This window comes from Pleurodeles waltl, chromosome 2_2 (assembly GCF_031143425.1).
Source record: "Pleurodeles waltl isolate 20211129_DDA chromosome 2_2, aPleWal1.hap1.20221129, whole genome shotgun sequence".
NCBI lineage: Eukaryota > Metazoa > Chordata > Amphibia > Caudata > Salamandridae > Pleurodeles > Pleurodeles waltl.
This window is the reverse complement of record NC_090439.1, coordinates 687,655,131-687,672,141: the sequence shown is the minus strand read 5'-3', so window position 1 is coordinate 687,672,141 and position 17,011 is coordinate 687,655,131. Positions and strand designations below refer to the sequence as shown.

The following is a 17,011-nucleotide window of genomic DNA, read 5'->3' as shown; positions in this document are numbered from 1 at the left end:
TCTTTCATACGTAGACCCGCCAGCATCTCAATACAGGGGGTGGACTGCCAAGCAGATGGACCCCTGGCCCCTTCGGAGCTCTGACCGAGGGCACTACCACAGCCTCCCTCCCTGCCGGAGAAGGGAGAGAGGCCTTCCCGGGCCTGCTGCTTCCTCTTTCCAGGCCCCACTTGTTCTTAAGAGAATGGTAAGCTTTGCTCTGGTCCTGCTGGGTGTCACAGGACATCGACAGCTGCTGCCATGCAAGACCGGGCCCAGGCATCAACCGAGGGCACTCTCCTGGGCTCGTGTTTCAGCTCAGCGCCCCGGGGGCTGGGCATTCTTGCAGGTTTGGTCTCTGCTCTCTACCCCAAACCCAGTGGGGAAGCAAGAGTCACACAGCCCTGGATAGTGACTGCCACCTCTCCCCATGGACCTGCCAGGGAAGCCCATTTTCCTAAATTATTAATCCCCCACAAAGTGGGAGCTTACAGAATCCCCGTTGGGGGACAAAAGTTAGAGTTAGCCTTGCCGGCCAGTCGGCCATCTGGTCAGCCAGCCCACCAGGCCATCTGGGCATCCAGCACGAAGACCAGATAGCCCGGGATGACCCAGTGACCAGATGACCCAAGATCATGGACATCAGCAAAGGGCAGAGTGCCTGTGCACTCTGAAACCGGCGCTGGGGAGGCTCCTTCCTGGGACTACCTGCCTCTGGGCAACTTTTGAGAGGTAGGGACCCTGCTCCAGCCATTTGGTCACCCTCATGACCTACAAGGGATCAAGCCCCCAACCATGCGCCCAGGGACATAGGGCAGGAGGGGAAGGCCCCCCTGTACTGGGTGGCACATGGTGGCGAACATGCGGTGCACTTATGGCAATGGAGGTGTCCCTTTTCCGTCCACACTCTGGTCCCCAAGCGAGAGGCCTTCTATCCTAGGCCAAACAAGGCTCCACAGCACTGCTGTATTATTACAGTTTAGAGGGAATTCTGACTTAGAGGTATTCAGTCATAATCCCACAGATGGCAGGTTCACCCCATTGGCTTCTCACCCAAACACCAATGGGCATATTTAAGAGCCCCTAGCGCCACCAGAGCGTCACTTTTAGTGATGCTTCAGTGGCGCTATGCCCTACGCCGTTGCATATATTTTGCGGCTTAATGCACCTTGTAAATACGACCCCTTTACATGCAGCACTTTGTGTGGAAGGGGCGTGTAATGGGTGTTGCAATGGGCGTGCCACAGCAACACCTATTGCATTATGACGCTGCCTCAGATTTATGAGATTTCATAAACTAGAGGCATCAACAAAATATAACAGGTGCAACGAGGAGGAATACTTTTTTTTACTCCTCGTTTCTTTTCTTTTTCTATGAGTGCTGCAGTCTGCAGCACTCATAGAAAGAGTAAAATGGCAGACATGATTGTTTATGTGCTGGAACATGTCCCATCCTGCACATAAATAATTATTTCAAAATTATGTTTTGCCATTCTGCAGCACACACAGAAGTGCCAAATTGCCATTAGTGATTGTTTATGTGCAGCAAGAGACACCTTCCCACACATAAACAATCAAACCTCTTAACGTAGACATCCTTGTACAATGATGCAAGGATGCCTGCGTTGGCAGTAGGCAGCTCAATTTAGCGCAGTTGCAGGGGACAACACAGGGGTGCGCTGTATTCAATTAAATATGGCACATCCCTGTGTTTTTTGGCGCAGCGTCGCGCTCTGTATTTTTCTTTTATTTATGGGCCCAAATTTCTGAACCTGTGGTTCCTCTTGTACTGAGCATCATTTTTATTGCAACAGCACATCATCAGTGGAGTACGATGGAACTCGGTCTCACACCTGTATTTAACCTTAGATAGAGTTTACCACCCACTTTGGACTACATTCCCAAGCAACCTGATTCCAAGAAGACCCAATCCTGGCATGCTGGGGGCTGCTACCAGCCTAACACTGTCCACTGGGTGAGCCTCGATCAGAAGGACTTGGACCCCTGAGTGATCCTGGGGATTTGGTCTTCTGTAGGCCACATTTCCCATGCCCACTGCCAGGCAGGGATTCAGCACTGGGCTCTTCCGTCTTCACTCACCATTCCTGAGGGAATCCTCGTTAGTTTCTTTTCCTATGCTTATTAATATGCTTAAATTCAGTGGGTTACCATGTTTGATCTGAGGGCGTATTCAGATGCTGAAGCACTGGGGGGAAGCTGAGACCGGGGGTCACGGCACCATACCTTTTTTTCCCAGATCAGAGGTTGTGGCCCACAAGGCAAACAGTGCCTGCAGGCACAGCAGGGGAGTTGGCCTACCCCCAGGGAGCCCGATGTGGAGGTAGGCACCTGAGGCGGTGCACATGGGCAGCCGTGGGACACCACAGACAGGCACACAGCCAGGCACCCCGAACATGCCCAAAGCTTCTGTGTGCACCGCAGCAGTATTCTCACTTGTCGCTGCTCGGGCATGTGGCTCTCAGCACTGGCTACTGCAAAAAACTACAAGGTATGGGCCTGACACTCAAGGACCATTCATTTTCAGGGCTAGTTGATTTGGCAGGTGAGTTGTTACACGCTACTTAATGGATTCCAACTTCCAGGTGCTCTGGGATATGTCCTGGGCACACGGGTGAGCCAATGTGGCAAGACTTAGGTGTGCCAGCCGAATACTTCCAGGACAGGACGGCGGTGGGATCCTGATGTGGGCAATCGGGGGTCTGACCTTGGAGGGGGGAAAACAGGCCCCGGCCACACCACAGGAAAAGCCCCAGAGGGATTTACGGTCAAGAAACCCACAGACTGACATAGCCCTAGGAGAAATCTTGGGCAGCAAGGTGTGTTTGAAGTGTTGATGATAAATGTGTCCTGCAATTTACATTAATTCTCGCAGCTAGCTGGGTTCTTCATCGACCTCCAAACCAAGTGATCCACCGCCAAAAGTCACACGCAACTTTTCACAATGTTCGCCTACCTGTGCACACAGGAGTGGCCTAAATATAGAAGAGGGCATAGACACGGTGGCGTGGGTCTATGGGGTGGGATCCTCACTGTTGTGATCTGAAGTTTGAAAATGTTTCTGTATACATGTTATGAACCATCTATTCCTGCCAAAATACTAACTGTGTCATATTTATACAGAATCTGTAAACAGTTTTGCATTAACTAATATATTGTATTGTATCTCTAAGATGAAAACAATTAAAATTGGCTCAAAAAAAATTATAGCATTTTAAAATATTGTATTTCTTATGGGGAATGTATTATTCAATTTAAACTTCAAAAAATATTTTAAATTAAATTTAATATATGTAGATTAATTAAATAATTATTTAAAAAAATAAATATAATACTGGTGTAGCATTTTTTCTTTTGTCTTACATGTAAAATGAATATAAAAAAAACATTAAAATTTAACATAAACATATTTGTAATATTTATTTTCACATTTGCATCAGAACTTTGGGCTCTTGAGATTCAATACTTTGGACAAGGTGCAGTTCCTGGGCGACCTCATGGACTATAAGGAGACAGCTACTAGGGAAACCCACAACTTGCAAAAGGAGACTAACCTAGATGGTATGGGGTCGAATCTGGCACACTTACAGAGCAAAAAAAGCACTAGCACTTACGAAACTCAAATCTTTGGTGACGATGGGGAACACTGTTGCTTCACAAAGACATCATGCAAACAATACTCACTATACTTCTTTGTACTGTGTAAGTGGAGCCCAAAGACATCCATGAGCTCTTTGATTTAAACCACAATGTAATAACTAGATGACCCAAATAAACAAACGTTCTTCCAGGAAAAAGATTTCAATGAATGATACTTATTATAATGCCAAAACAGATCAAATAGACACATGCTTCTTAATGAATATATATTTGTGAAAGCATGTACAATTATTTTCATACATAAATATATACCAAGGATGTACAGACTGATCTGTCAAAGCAACATCAAAATCACATTAGAAAAAATAGCAGGTATTTATGCTGATCTCTGGTGTATTTCATAAGAACAACCTCTTGTTACAATTAGGATATATATTGTCCATTCAATGGTTTAACATCATTCTGAGCCAAAGAGGTCTGTCCCGTTTAGCTCTCAACGATGTTTTGACCCTAAAAAAAGGGTACCAGAGTCTCATCAGGACGAACAATGACCTGGGAGGTGCTTGAGTTAATTCAGGGACCACATGGGTATAGAAGTATCAAAATGGTGCCAAAATAACCAGCTTGCGGTGGTGCTTAGTTTACCTGGATATGTAAAGTGCCACTTCAGCTGGCAATTGAGCTATTCCTACAATGAGGAATGCATCAGATGACAATAGAGGATTCCTACGATTAGGAACGCTATGTCGCCACAATTGCCACTCTGAATTCATCTTATGACTTCGAGGTGAGTGAAACACAGCCAGAGCTGATGGCAGATCATAAGACCCCTAGGGTGCAAAGGACAAAGAGGCAGGACAGGGGGGTGCATACTACGGTGGCCTTGAAATACCATGTTGAGGCTGCTGGGTTATTCATACTAAAATGTAAAAGTTTATATGTTTGTAATAATAGCAGTTACTGTGGCAAGAAGCTAATTCCTAAATAGTAATGTGAGGTAAGCTGCATTGTTAACTATATAGTGCACACTCCGGGATGGGAGTCAAACTGACGGTGCTAAGGGGTATGAACATATAAAACTTTGCAATGTCTACACTGTTAAGAGGAGGGGTGAACACACCTGTTTGATGTTTTATTAAATTTCAATATAAAACTTTATTAAAAATATATTTAAAGAATTTATATTACTTTTTACATTAAAAATGGTTAACATATGTTACAATTTAATAATAAATATGTCCTTCTCTTACCTTTTTTTAACCTTATATTGTATTTATTTAGATTGAGAACTATTTAACATAATTAAATCTCATGTAACCTAATTTTCTATGGGGGTTTATTTTAATTTCCTACCTTCATTATTTTCTATGACATGGCGTTGCAATACAAGTGTTTGCTCATGTGTGATTAAATTATTTTATAAATAGTTAAACATATAAATAATTATAATTTAATGTTACGAAAGTATAAAAATAGTGCATATTTATTTTTTAATTACAAAATATTTTAATATCCTATTTTGAATCTAGAAATGAACATAAAAATAAATTTTAATTAATATAACAAAATGAACATTAATTCTGTGCATCCCGTGGATAAATATTAAGGCATGATAAAAAATCTTTTTTTTCTTTAGGTTGGAATAATGTTTTAATTTAAATTGTGGAAAAATCTTTTAATTTAAATTACTATGGTTCTATTAATAAAAGAAGTATTTAAAAAATATGTTAATAGTGCTGTTGCATTTTTTTAGTTTGCTTTGCATTTAAAATACATATTTTAAATTGATTTATGCTATTATTTAATATACACATATTTTTAATATCTGTTTCCAAGTAAAATATACGTTTTAATTTTTCCCAATAGTTCACCATGCTGAGATATCCACCCCAACTGTAAAATCTCCCTATGGTGAAGTGTAGGGAAATAAAAAAAAAACACTCAGACTTCTTTATGTTGAATGATTCAGAGAAAAAAAGTATTCACTCATAGAAAGAGAAGCATTGGGAGCGGCCTGGGGTACAGAATATTTTAGAATTTATGTCTGAGAAAGCAAGCTAAGTTTACAAATTGATCATAAACCACTGGTTTATGATCCCTGGGGAACGGAAAAGATTTCCAACAGATTAACAAGGTTTGCTACTAGGTTATAAAACTTCCCATACACCATGGAATGTATTTCAGGTTGAGAACTGTTTAGTAAATTGCTTATCCCACTTACCTGAGGAGAATGAACTTGTTGAAGATATTAAAACAATGAGGTGATGGATATATGAGTGATGAGGTTTGTATAGTGTGGTAATTAAGAGAGTGGGCCGCTGTGATAGAAAAAGATGAAATAATGAAAGAGGTGGTAAATATGACTCATAGAGGAGCAAGAAGGGAAAGTTCTTTGCCAGTAAGTGTCAGACCAAATTGCAAAATTTTGAAGAAATTGACTGTGTGTAACAGTCAATTAGTAATGAGGTCACAGATGGATGAGTTTTAAATGCCGAATCCCTATCTGAGAGTGATAATAAACTTTATTTGATTTACATGAAATCATAAAAGTATACAAAAAACACACCAACAGGGTACACAGTAAAAAGCAACCATAAACACTCTAAAGCAATGGTTCCCAACCTTTTGATTTCTGTGGACCCCCACTTTAACATTAATGGAACCCAGGGACCCCCACTGAATCATTATGGGAATCCGGGGACTGCCTGAGTCATTACTGGAAGCTTGGGACCTAATTTGTCTATATTTGTTAATATTTTTTAATTTTCTAGGCTCTCGCGGACCCCCTGAGAAGGCTTCGGGGACCCCCAGGGGTCCCAGGACCACAGGTTGGGAACCACTGCTCTAAAGTGCATCCACATATGATAATTACAACTGATCAAAATAAACAACAAATAAACTATGTAAAAAACAGAGTAGAAACAAGTAAAAATCACATCATATAAGCTGAAAGAAAACCAAGAGCCCTCCCAAAACATACACTAAGATTTATGCCCATGCAGCACTCCAGAGAGAAAGCAGCTCATGAAATAACAAATAGTGGGCAATTTTAACAGCTGAAGAAAAAGAAATGCCAGCCTTACTTGAATAAAATTCATGGATAACAAAAAGGGGGAGAATAAACTTGTGGGGAAGGTAGTTGAATCTTGGACATATCATGATGATATAGAATGTATCTGGAAGGGAAACATCATCACACAGGCATGCCAAAAGGTCCTTTTGTTTACACCAAACCCCATTGGGCAACAAAAGTCGGTAGAGCAAATTGAATCTAAAATAAGTGAGTAACCTTTGGTGAAAGTTGGAAATCTTGAGAGTCAAGTAGGGCTCCAATCCCTGAACATTTTTCACCATAAGAAAGCGGCACACAGTACACTTTTGGAGGGCTCCGTCTTCTCGCTTCCCAGCTGCCTGGGTAAGGAAAGCCTTCTTTAACCATAAAATATCTCTCTTAACTATACATCCAGAGTCTGCAAAAAGCTCAGGATGACCCAGGGAAATTGAGACATGCTATCAAGGACCAGACAATCACATAGGGTGAACCTATTAAGGGACAAGTCCTCTTTCAACCAAATGGACAACCAAAATAACAGAGGATGCAATGCAGTCAATTCAGACCCACTGCCTCAAGGAGAAACTCAAAAGGTGGGCTCTGGGGGACATTGAAAATGGCTCTCAAAAAGAAATTCTCAGCTACCTGAAGCTAAGAAGAGTGCACCTAGCCACAAATGTTGCATCTATTACTGGCAATTGAGACACTCTTGGCTTTATAGACTCTTAGCTTAACCTCCACTTGAGTGTGTCAAAAACTGTACTTTTCTTCAACAAAGGATGGCAGGAAAATCTGGAGTCTAACAAAATCCCTAAATATGTGAAATAGTCGAACCTATAAATGGACCGACTCTAAATCAAAAAGCTTTTAGACCTGGTGTTCCATGCTCCACCACTATTAAATGAGATGTAGAATAATTGCTGGTAAAATCAAGCCCATCCATGAAGGTGGTAAAGCAATCAATGAGATACTGCAGTCCCTTCGCTGTACATGATAAAAGTACAGCGTCGTCAGCATATGAGGACAGATAGGCGGTGGATGCCTGTAATAGGTACGTCTGCTTCAGAAGCTAAAAGTGCCATCTCCAGGCTGGTAATATACAGAGTAAAAAGTAAGGGGGTATCACTTCTGCACCACACAATGGTTGAACTGGGCATGCACAGTCCTAGGTGTCACGTACTCGGGACAGCTTGTTGATGGGGAGGTAAGGGTCAGAAAATAATGGATTGGACGTCAACTAAGCTGAGTCACTAGAGTACCAAGTGTGTGAGAGTGCCCTGCGGGAGAGACTTGGCACCAGATAATGGTTGTAGGCACAGAAACAGATGTCCTGAGGTTTGTGGGGATTTTGTTTTGGTTCAGAATCTGTGTTTGCTTTGTTTGATTAACTCTGTATGAAGTCTATATCAGTGGAATTTATCTTTATCCATTTCATAGCTTGTTTGAATGTTCAATTAAGAAATAAAAAAAAATAGTAATAAGAGGAGATATGTTTATGCCTCCCCCTGATGTTAGGAGTAAGTTATTTCCATTAGGACATCCCATTATCTGAGTCAGATAATGACAAAGAAGAGTCTCAAAGATAGGGGTCAAGAATGGATGCAAAAGTGTATTGATTCATTGTATCATAAGTAATAAGGGTGAAAAAAGGTTGAGTTGGTGCTGGTACTCCAGCGCAACACATGATATATCCAGGTGCATCTTGGTTTAAGATTTGTATGGACTATATTGGTCCTTTTTACCACTTTGCCTGATACACAACAATATGCAACTATAATAACATATATTCTTTGTTAGTGGTTGAAGTGCTTTTCATGAGAATTACTACCACTCTTAGTACAATGAAGGTATTAAAGGACAAGGGAAGGAGTGCCTCAGTATATTGTCATGGATAATGGCACACAGTTTGTTTCCAATCAAATCAAGGAATATTTAGGTAAACATATCATAAAGTATTTTAGAGCCTCGCTATATAATCCCCAATCCAATTGGCAAGTGGAGAGCGTGAATAGGATAGTAAAAGACACATTGTAGATAGCAGTCAGGAGTGAATTGGATATTGAGGAGGCAATGAGAGACATAGTTTGGGCTTTTTGGACCACAGTAAATGGGCAAAGAGCAAATGATTTTACTTGTTTACTCTCCACACTTCAGCTAAACCACAGCTGTGTCAGTGCAAGGATTGGCTGCAGCATTTATTTTTGCCCATTGCTTTAATATTAGGTGGACTGTTTGTTCCAGGTGTACAACTCTAATGGGTTCATGGTTTAAATGCATTATCAGTTGTGCTAATGGGGCACTAAAGATACACCAAAGGCAAACCTCACTGCACCCATCTACTCCCCACATCGTCCAGCCGTGCTGCCTCTCTGCCGTTTGATTTCCCAGAAAGTACAATTTGTGTGTCTTATGCTGCAGCTATTCTCATCTTCACTTTTTGATCTATCTAATTTCTTAAACTGTAGGTGTTTCAAGCCCTCACTAAAATGGGCCTTTCAGACGATACTACCTGCAGATTCCTTACCATGTGAACATCCCCTGGTGCCAGTCTGGACCGAAAAAATATACTGAAATATTAGAGGGTACCAACTCCTTGTTGACGTCAGCAATTGTAATCCTGGTGATGCCACTGAAGGTACAAGGTACCAAACCAGCATTTCAATGGCAGTTCCCTTTTTTCCACGCTCCCACAGTGGATCAGTAGCTGGCTCATCTTTATTTCTGACCCGAAATTCAAAATTTCAAAACGTCTCTTCCGAAAAATATCAGGTTTCAAGCCATGAAGAGACTGTAAGGGCCATCATAGATCACAGCACACATTTGGGTGACTCCTGTAATAGCATGCACTCCCAAGCTGTTAAAGAGATTGAGAGAAAGCTCTTCATGGTCAAGGCTAATGGGGGTAGGAAAAGTTCTCATTCACATTCAAGATCTCCTCTTGTCACGACTTACGCGCTGCTTTAACCTGTAGTCCGCTGAACGAGTGGCGAGGTTCTTGTTCTTAAATGTTCGGCCTTGGCCCAGGTAGGGGCGACTCTTTCTGGTAGCCACGGTGCTGCAAGCGATAGGAATGCCAAGGGAAGGTTGTGTCCTACAGAATTAGTGCCAGAGGGAAAAAATCCCTATAAATGGGAAAAAACCTCCAAAAAGGAAAATGTCCTAGAACAGGAGCAAAAGTCAACAAGTAAATATAAGATAAAAAAAGAACAGGAAAAAACACTGGAACTGATGGGAACCAGAATCTGACACAAAGGAAGAAGGAGCGAAGACACCATCCAAACAGAAAGTGTTGCAGCGCAAGGAGGGAAATAATCACAGCTCTTAAATACCCAAAAACAGGAAGCGACCCACAGAAAGTGCAAGGACACCATATTAGATAGGGAAAAAACACATAGAAAGTAAGGGAGGAGGAGCCATAGAAAGAAGGGAACCAAAGCATGCTTGGAAGAGAGGGGAATAATGGGAAAGGAGGAAAAACATAAAGGGAGGCACAAATGAGGGTGACAGATAGAAAAAGACAACAATAGCAGGTAAGTGGGGAAGGGTTAATTATGCCCAAATGTGTGCCGCGCTAGAAAGAAACGAGGCCCCATGCCCAATTTGGGGCCTTGTATGCTGCACAAGAGGCTGGGGGCGTGGCGTGTCTTTGTGCCGCGCGCTGCGGCCCAAGCCAAATGTTCAGCTCGTGCCGCGCGCCGCGCGCAATACCTCTTCCTCCAGATCCCAAAAACTTCTAGGATACACAAACTTAAGAAGAAGAGGAGGAGGCATATAGAAAATGAGGCAAGTCTCCCAAGGGTTCTCCTCACCTTTTGGACTCTTCCTTTGAAGCCAGTGTTCGTGGCAATACTAGTGGATCTGATGGCATTGGCATAGTCAAAACCCAGCCTGACTCCATTACAGGATCTGATTCCAGGGTCCAGTGCAGGGTTCTCCAACCTTTTCTGTAGCTACCGAAGGCTAAACAGGCGTGGAGGTGTTACCAAACACCTCTACGCCAAACTTTCTTGACTTTAAGCCTAATGCTCATAGAGCCAGATACTATGGTTTGAACAAAATACTTTGGCTAGGGGCACTATGGCAGGGTTGCCATGTGTGTCAGTGAGAGTGTGGTATTTGGGGATATATGAAAATGTGTGCATATGAATGGGATATATGTGTATGGGTAACTGAGAGCCGGTGTCATATGTACTTGTGGCACAGGGTATACCTTTAGCCATACATGTGCTATACAAGCATAGCACAAACAAACACATCAAAAAAATAAGCAATGGTCGATACTTGGCAGCAGGGGAATTGATATCCCGAAACCTCTATTCGCATTTAAACGCACTGACAACATCAAAGATATGGTGGTTCACACTCGCCCCAGGCTGCCACCCTCGGAAAAGAGACAGACAACTTTATGGGAATTACCTCCAGTTAAGGGACATCATCCTTGTGGGAATTACAATGTTTGTCCTTTGACCACACGCACTGAAGTCTTAGACCTTCAACCGTTTGGACAGTGGCACCTTCTAAAACATACTAATTGTAACACCCGAAACTGCATCTATATGATCCAATGTCCCTGTCAGTTACGTAATGTAGGGATGACAACACGTCCTGTAAAGATAAGGATCAATGAACATCGCAGTAATTTTAGATGTGGACATACCACTACCAAATTGAGCACCCATTTTTGTGAGACCCATCATACCCCAGATGATCTGTGGTGGGTTGTCCTTGAGTCTGTCAATTATAACAACAATCCCCACAGCCTCTTTGAGAGGGAGCAACGTTGGGTGCACAGATTGGAAATTTACATCCATGGGCTAAACAATGATATCCCATGGACGTCTTTCTTTTAAGGTCTGTCATTTACAAGTGAATCTATTGAGTTGCATTTTACTCTCAACAGACAGCCCTGATAATTCTAGGTTGACTATTTTCATGACATCAGACAATATTTTTTGTTTTGTAGGTGTTTACGTGCTAATTTGGAAATCCGATATTTAGGGGTTCCTGTTATCAAATCGTGATTGCCTACATTTATTTAGAGTGATCACTAGAACCCAAAATGGAGCTTACAACTCCTCTTGGATGTACTGCAACCTGATTTAGTACCCCTCTTGTCATTTCCAGATTTTTGTGATTATCTATTATGATATTCCCTTTTTTTCATTACCCTCTTTATTCTGAGGGATTTTGGATGACATATTATTTTTTACTTTGAATACACCCCCATTAGTTGGGGGACGCTCCAACTACCTTCGATAAACATTTTTGGAGCGTTACTAATTGGGGCTTGGTCGGCTCCGGACAGTTACCATACGTTTTAGAATAGGCTTGTAAATCCAAGTCCTTCCTCGATTGCATTAGTTGGGCGTATCTGCCGTCCCTCGCCAGCCCCTCCTTTCAGGGGAATTCCCCTTCTGATTGGTCCACGTTCTGCCGGGGACCTTTACCTGGCACGCTGTTTCCTATGCAGTACTTCTGGGACAGCGTACGCCGGGTAGGTCTCCGGCTCCGGGACCACACGGAATAAGTAAGTGCTCTCCTTTCTTACCTTATGAATACCCTACCCCGGCTAACTGTGATATTATAGGTTTCAGTGCCCTTTGGAGAACATTTATGATGAGGTATTCCTTTAGCTCACACGAGGTTTTCGCTCACCTGCGGCGAAAGCGTAACTGACTGCCACATTTCTTCTTGACGACTGTACCGGTGGTCGCACATATTTATGCCCTGTGCCCGGTTATATTGTTTTTGATTGAATTTTTGCTTGATCTTTATTTTATTTCTTATTCACATTGCTCGTTGTCCCTGCAAGGCCATATGTATAATACACCGAATAAGTTGACTCTCACTGATTCTGTCATATGTAAGATACTACATTATTAAGAGATTCATTCCATGAGTTGTCCCTGACTAGTTCAAATCGGTTTTCACAATTGACAAAGATTCTCTATACCTCATGTATGATAATATTGGAGTTGTTCCAACTGATGGAGAATTTATATTTTCATGGTGAACTACTGTTGTGAATTGAACTTGAGTCAGAGACCTTTCTCTTTGAAAAAAAATCATATTTGTTTATCCTTTTTCTTGTCTATTCAGAGTATTGAGAGTCCTAAGGTCCACCTGATCCCAAGGAACTCGTTCCTTAGGAGGGAAGGGTAAGGAGTACAATACTGTGCCTAGTGATGCATGTGTCACAACTTACGTGCTGCTTTACCCTGGAGGCCGCAGAGCGAGTGGCGTGGATCCTGTTCTTGAATGTTCGGCCTTGGCCCAAGTAGGGGTGACTCTTTCTGGTAACCACGGTGCTGCAGGCAATGGGTACTCCTAGAGCAGGCCGTGTCCCTCAGAAGTAGTGCCAGAGGGAATAAAACCCAGAAAAGGGGAAAACACCTCCACAAGGATAAGTTTCTATAACAAGAACAAAAAGGAAGAGATAACAACAAGAGCAAATACAGAAAAAAGTTTTCCGAACTGTCGAGAACCAGCACAAGAATACGAGGAAGCAGGAGCGAAGACACCATCCAAACAGAAAGTGTTGCAGCGCAAGGAGAGAAAGAATCACAGCCCTTAAATACCAACAAACAGGAAACGACCAACAGGAAGTAAAAGGACACCATCTTAGATAGGGAAAAGTACATAGAACAGGATGGACTAGGAACCATAGAGAATAGGGAACAAGGAATGCTGGGGAAAGAAAGGTAACATGGGAAGGGGGAAAAAACATAAAGGAAGGTACAACAGGTGTCCCAGAAAAGAAGAAAAGAAAAAAAGAGAAGAAAAGAACAGGTGAGTGGGGGTCAGAAATGCCTGAAAACGCAGTGCTCAGAAAAAGAGCAAGGGCCCATACCCAATTTGGGGCCTCGGAAAGCACACAACAGACTGGGGGTGCTCCCCGTCTTGGAAACGCGTGTTGCGGCCCGAGCCGAATGTTCGGCTTGTGCCGCGTGCAGCGGCGCGACAGCATGGTTATTTCTGGTGACACCTATCACATAGATTGTCACTACATTTTTGGGTGTTTTCATCAGTTTGTTTACCTCAATCTAGTTCTTTATAACGTTTTGCCCCTTTTTCCACACAGGTTCGCTTATTTAGACCTTTCAAAGTGTAGTGTTTATGTAAGTAAATTTCGTACATTAATAACCCATTAGGGGCATGCAGCATAGCAGAAGCATTGTTGTGATTGCTGGTCCTGCTGAAGCTCCGCCCGATCCGTAGGGACTCCAAGGGCATGAAACATGTTGACTGTATATACAAGCTGTAGGGAAGAGCATCCCTAGCAGCTCTTTCTTTCCTATTTTTAGAGAGTGGAGGAAGCTTACTCCTTGCCCACTCCCGATTTGTTTTTAATATTGACCAAGGCCTTCCACTTCATTAAAACTATCTGTTAGGAGGTCCTTGAGCCAATTTTAACTCTTGTTTTTTCTCTCTTGTGCCTTTCATTCTTTGAGGGTAGGTTTGAATATATTCCAGACCCCATCTTTAGCACACACTTTTGTTGAAGTTCTCCTGCTAAGTGCCCCCTCAGGGGGGATCCGTCAGACATTGCAGCACCGGTCTGGCATGGAGTGGGCCCTATGATGAAGCATGACATCCAATGGATGTGTGAGGGCCTGTATTTCTGATTACGAGAAGTGCTGGTGCTGAACCTGTGCCATTATTTTTGTTGTTTAGGAACTGTGTACCCTTTTTTTGATGTGTTTAATATTTTGGGAGACTGTACACTGGTCCTTAACTATTCTCCTTGTCCCCCTTCGTTTTTTGTCTAGCACAAACATACAGCCATGTTTTTAACTTCTCCCATCCAAATTTTTTTATTGTATTTGTCAGTTATGAATATTGCACATATGTCTAATGGCCACTGGAAGCAAGAGGCCTGCTGTTTCTAAGTGCAACACTTTGAAAAATAATTTGAGAAATTAAAACGAAAACTTAATTTAATTAAAAGGTAACTTTTCATTTTCATTTTCTCTGATTTAAAAGCATTGACAAACACCATTTTGTTCTCACTTCCAAATCTGAGTTGACAAGGACTTTATTTAGGAGTTAAATACCTTAATGCTTCAGTTCTTCACCTCTATGCCCTGGGTCATAAATCTGACTCCAGAGCTGCTCCTTATCAGTTCCTGATATCTGCAGTGTGGTGATAATAATCTAAAATAAACACAGCCTTCCCTCAACTTTAAAATGAATATGTGACCCTGGTGTAATTTAAAAATGAACTCTAGGCAGTGAGCTACTCTGAAGAGGTGTGGGAGCTACTGGTAGCTTGTCATTGACTGGTTGGAGACACCTGGCCTAGTGCTTCTCAACACTACCTAGACTTTCATACTCTAGGGGCAGATCCAATGCTCTTTTTGCATGCCATTATTACATTTTACTGAAGGATATTTTCAATGTCCATGGTTCCTTCCCATGGGATCAGAGGTGGCACCATGCGGACTCCCACCTATGAATCTCCCATCGTCCCCTTTGCGCCCCAACCCTTGGTTCCTCTGGAGCAACTGGTTCTACAATCAGTACTGTTGTCCATCCATCTGACACCTCTTTCCCCGGTGCAGCTCTAGGCTTCTCTGCTGTCCTGGCATTGATAGTGCGGATTCTGACACAAGTGCTAAATGTTCAAGCCTTGGGTATCTCTCTGTATTCCTCCGGGGATGCCTAACAGGTCTAGAAGAAAAGCACAAATACTTTTAGAGGTGAGTTAATTTAGGAGAGCAGAAACTCTCCATGACTTGTTTGGTACCAATTCAGATCCCAAGGAGGATCCTGATTAGAATAGGGAGCCAGAACCTCCATATTTTACTTTATGAGATCAGATCCCTGATGAATTTTAGGATTTAGGAGAGACAAGTGGTTTGAATAATTTGCTTCAGTTATAAATTTTAAATCCATCTGGCATCTTAACACCTTAAGTAGCTTCTTATCATTTGGTTGTGCAAAAGGCAGAACAGCTCCCTTTTTTGAGGCAACATTCAACAGCCTAGCTGAGGTTGTTCAGTTTGCCTTCCATACAAATGAAGATCACCTGCCTTTCAATGAGACTTTGAGGCTTTACTGAACCCATTTCTAACTGCCTCTGAAAGACCCCACACTAACCTTGCAGTGAACAAAACCATAGAAAGAAGTTATAGACCTGCTCCTGCAGACCCTAGCTCATTTTCCATTCACCATTCTACTGAAAGTCTTGTTGTCCAGGCATCATGCTCTTCTAGATTCTCTCCTTGACCATTCATAGCAGCCCGTGCTGAGTGGTAGTCTAAGCAACTAGATGCTGTGGGAAAAATAAGTTCTCTGCAAGGCATTTGGCATTAAAATCGCTCAATGCCACTTGTTTGTGAGGGCATTAAACTGTAGGATATAGTTAATCTAGTTGTCTCCAATCTCCCTGAACATCTTCAAGGTATTTTTGCAGAATTATACCAGGATGGGCAAGCAGCTTCTAAACATATCATTCATTCTGGGCCAGACACTGCTGATACTGTGGCAAAAGCTAGGGGATCATAGAGCTCTCTGAGACTCTCTACGGATATCCAAAGCACATTAATGCACCTCTAATTTAAGAGACGTAGACTTCTGGTGGACACCATTTTGCTCTACTGTTTGAAAAAAGGAACAGTGGAGCTGGTGCCTGTAGGAAGGTAGACTCTTTCTAGCATTGTTACCCCCACTTTTGGCCTGTTTGTGAGTATATGTCAGGGTGTTTTTACTGTCTCACAGGGATCCTACTAGCCAGGACCCTAGTGCTCATAGTGAAAACCCTATTTTTCATTGTGGTTTATATGTCTCACTGGGACCCTGCTAGCCAGGACCCCAGTGCTCATAGTTTGTGGCCTGTATGTGTAACCCTGTGCAGTGCCTAACTGTGTCACTGAGGCTCTGCTAACCAGAAACGAAACTCAGTGCTTATGCTCTCTCTACCTTTAAAATTGTCACTATAGGCTAGTGACCATTTTCAACAATTCTAGTTGGCACACTGGAACACCCCTATAATTCCCTAGTATATGTATTGGGGTTCCAGGAGATCCCTATGGGCTGCAGCATTTCTTTTGCCACCGAGGGAGCTCAGACAAATCTTACACCGGACTGCCACTGCAGCCTGAGTTAAATAACGCACACGTTATGTCATAGCCATTTTACACTGCACTTAAGTAACTTATAAGTCACCTATATGTTTAACCTTCACTTAGTGAAGGTTAGATGCAAAGTTACTAAGTGTGAGGGCACCCTAGCTAGCCAAGGTGCCCCCACATAGTTCAGGGCAATTTCCCCGGACTTTGTGAGTGCGGGGATACCATTACACATGTGCACTACATATAGGTCAATACCTATATGTAGCTTCACAATGGTAACTCCGAATAT

General features: G+C 42.5%; 1 pseudogene; it reads right to left on the bottom strand.

The window, feature by feature from the left end:
• Positions 1-2,770: 2,770 nt before the first annotated feature.
• LOC138283130 (5.8S ribosomal RNA) lies at positions 2,771-2,924 on the bottom strand (annotated as a pseudogene).
• Between the last annotated feature and the right edge of the window lie 14,087 nt (positions 2,925-17,011).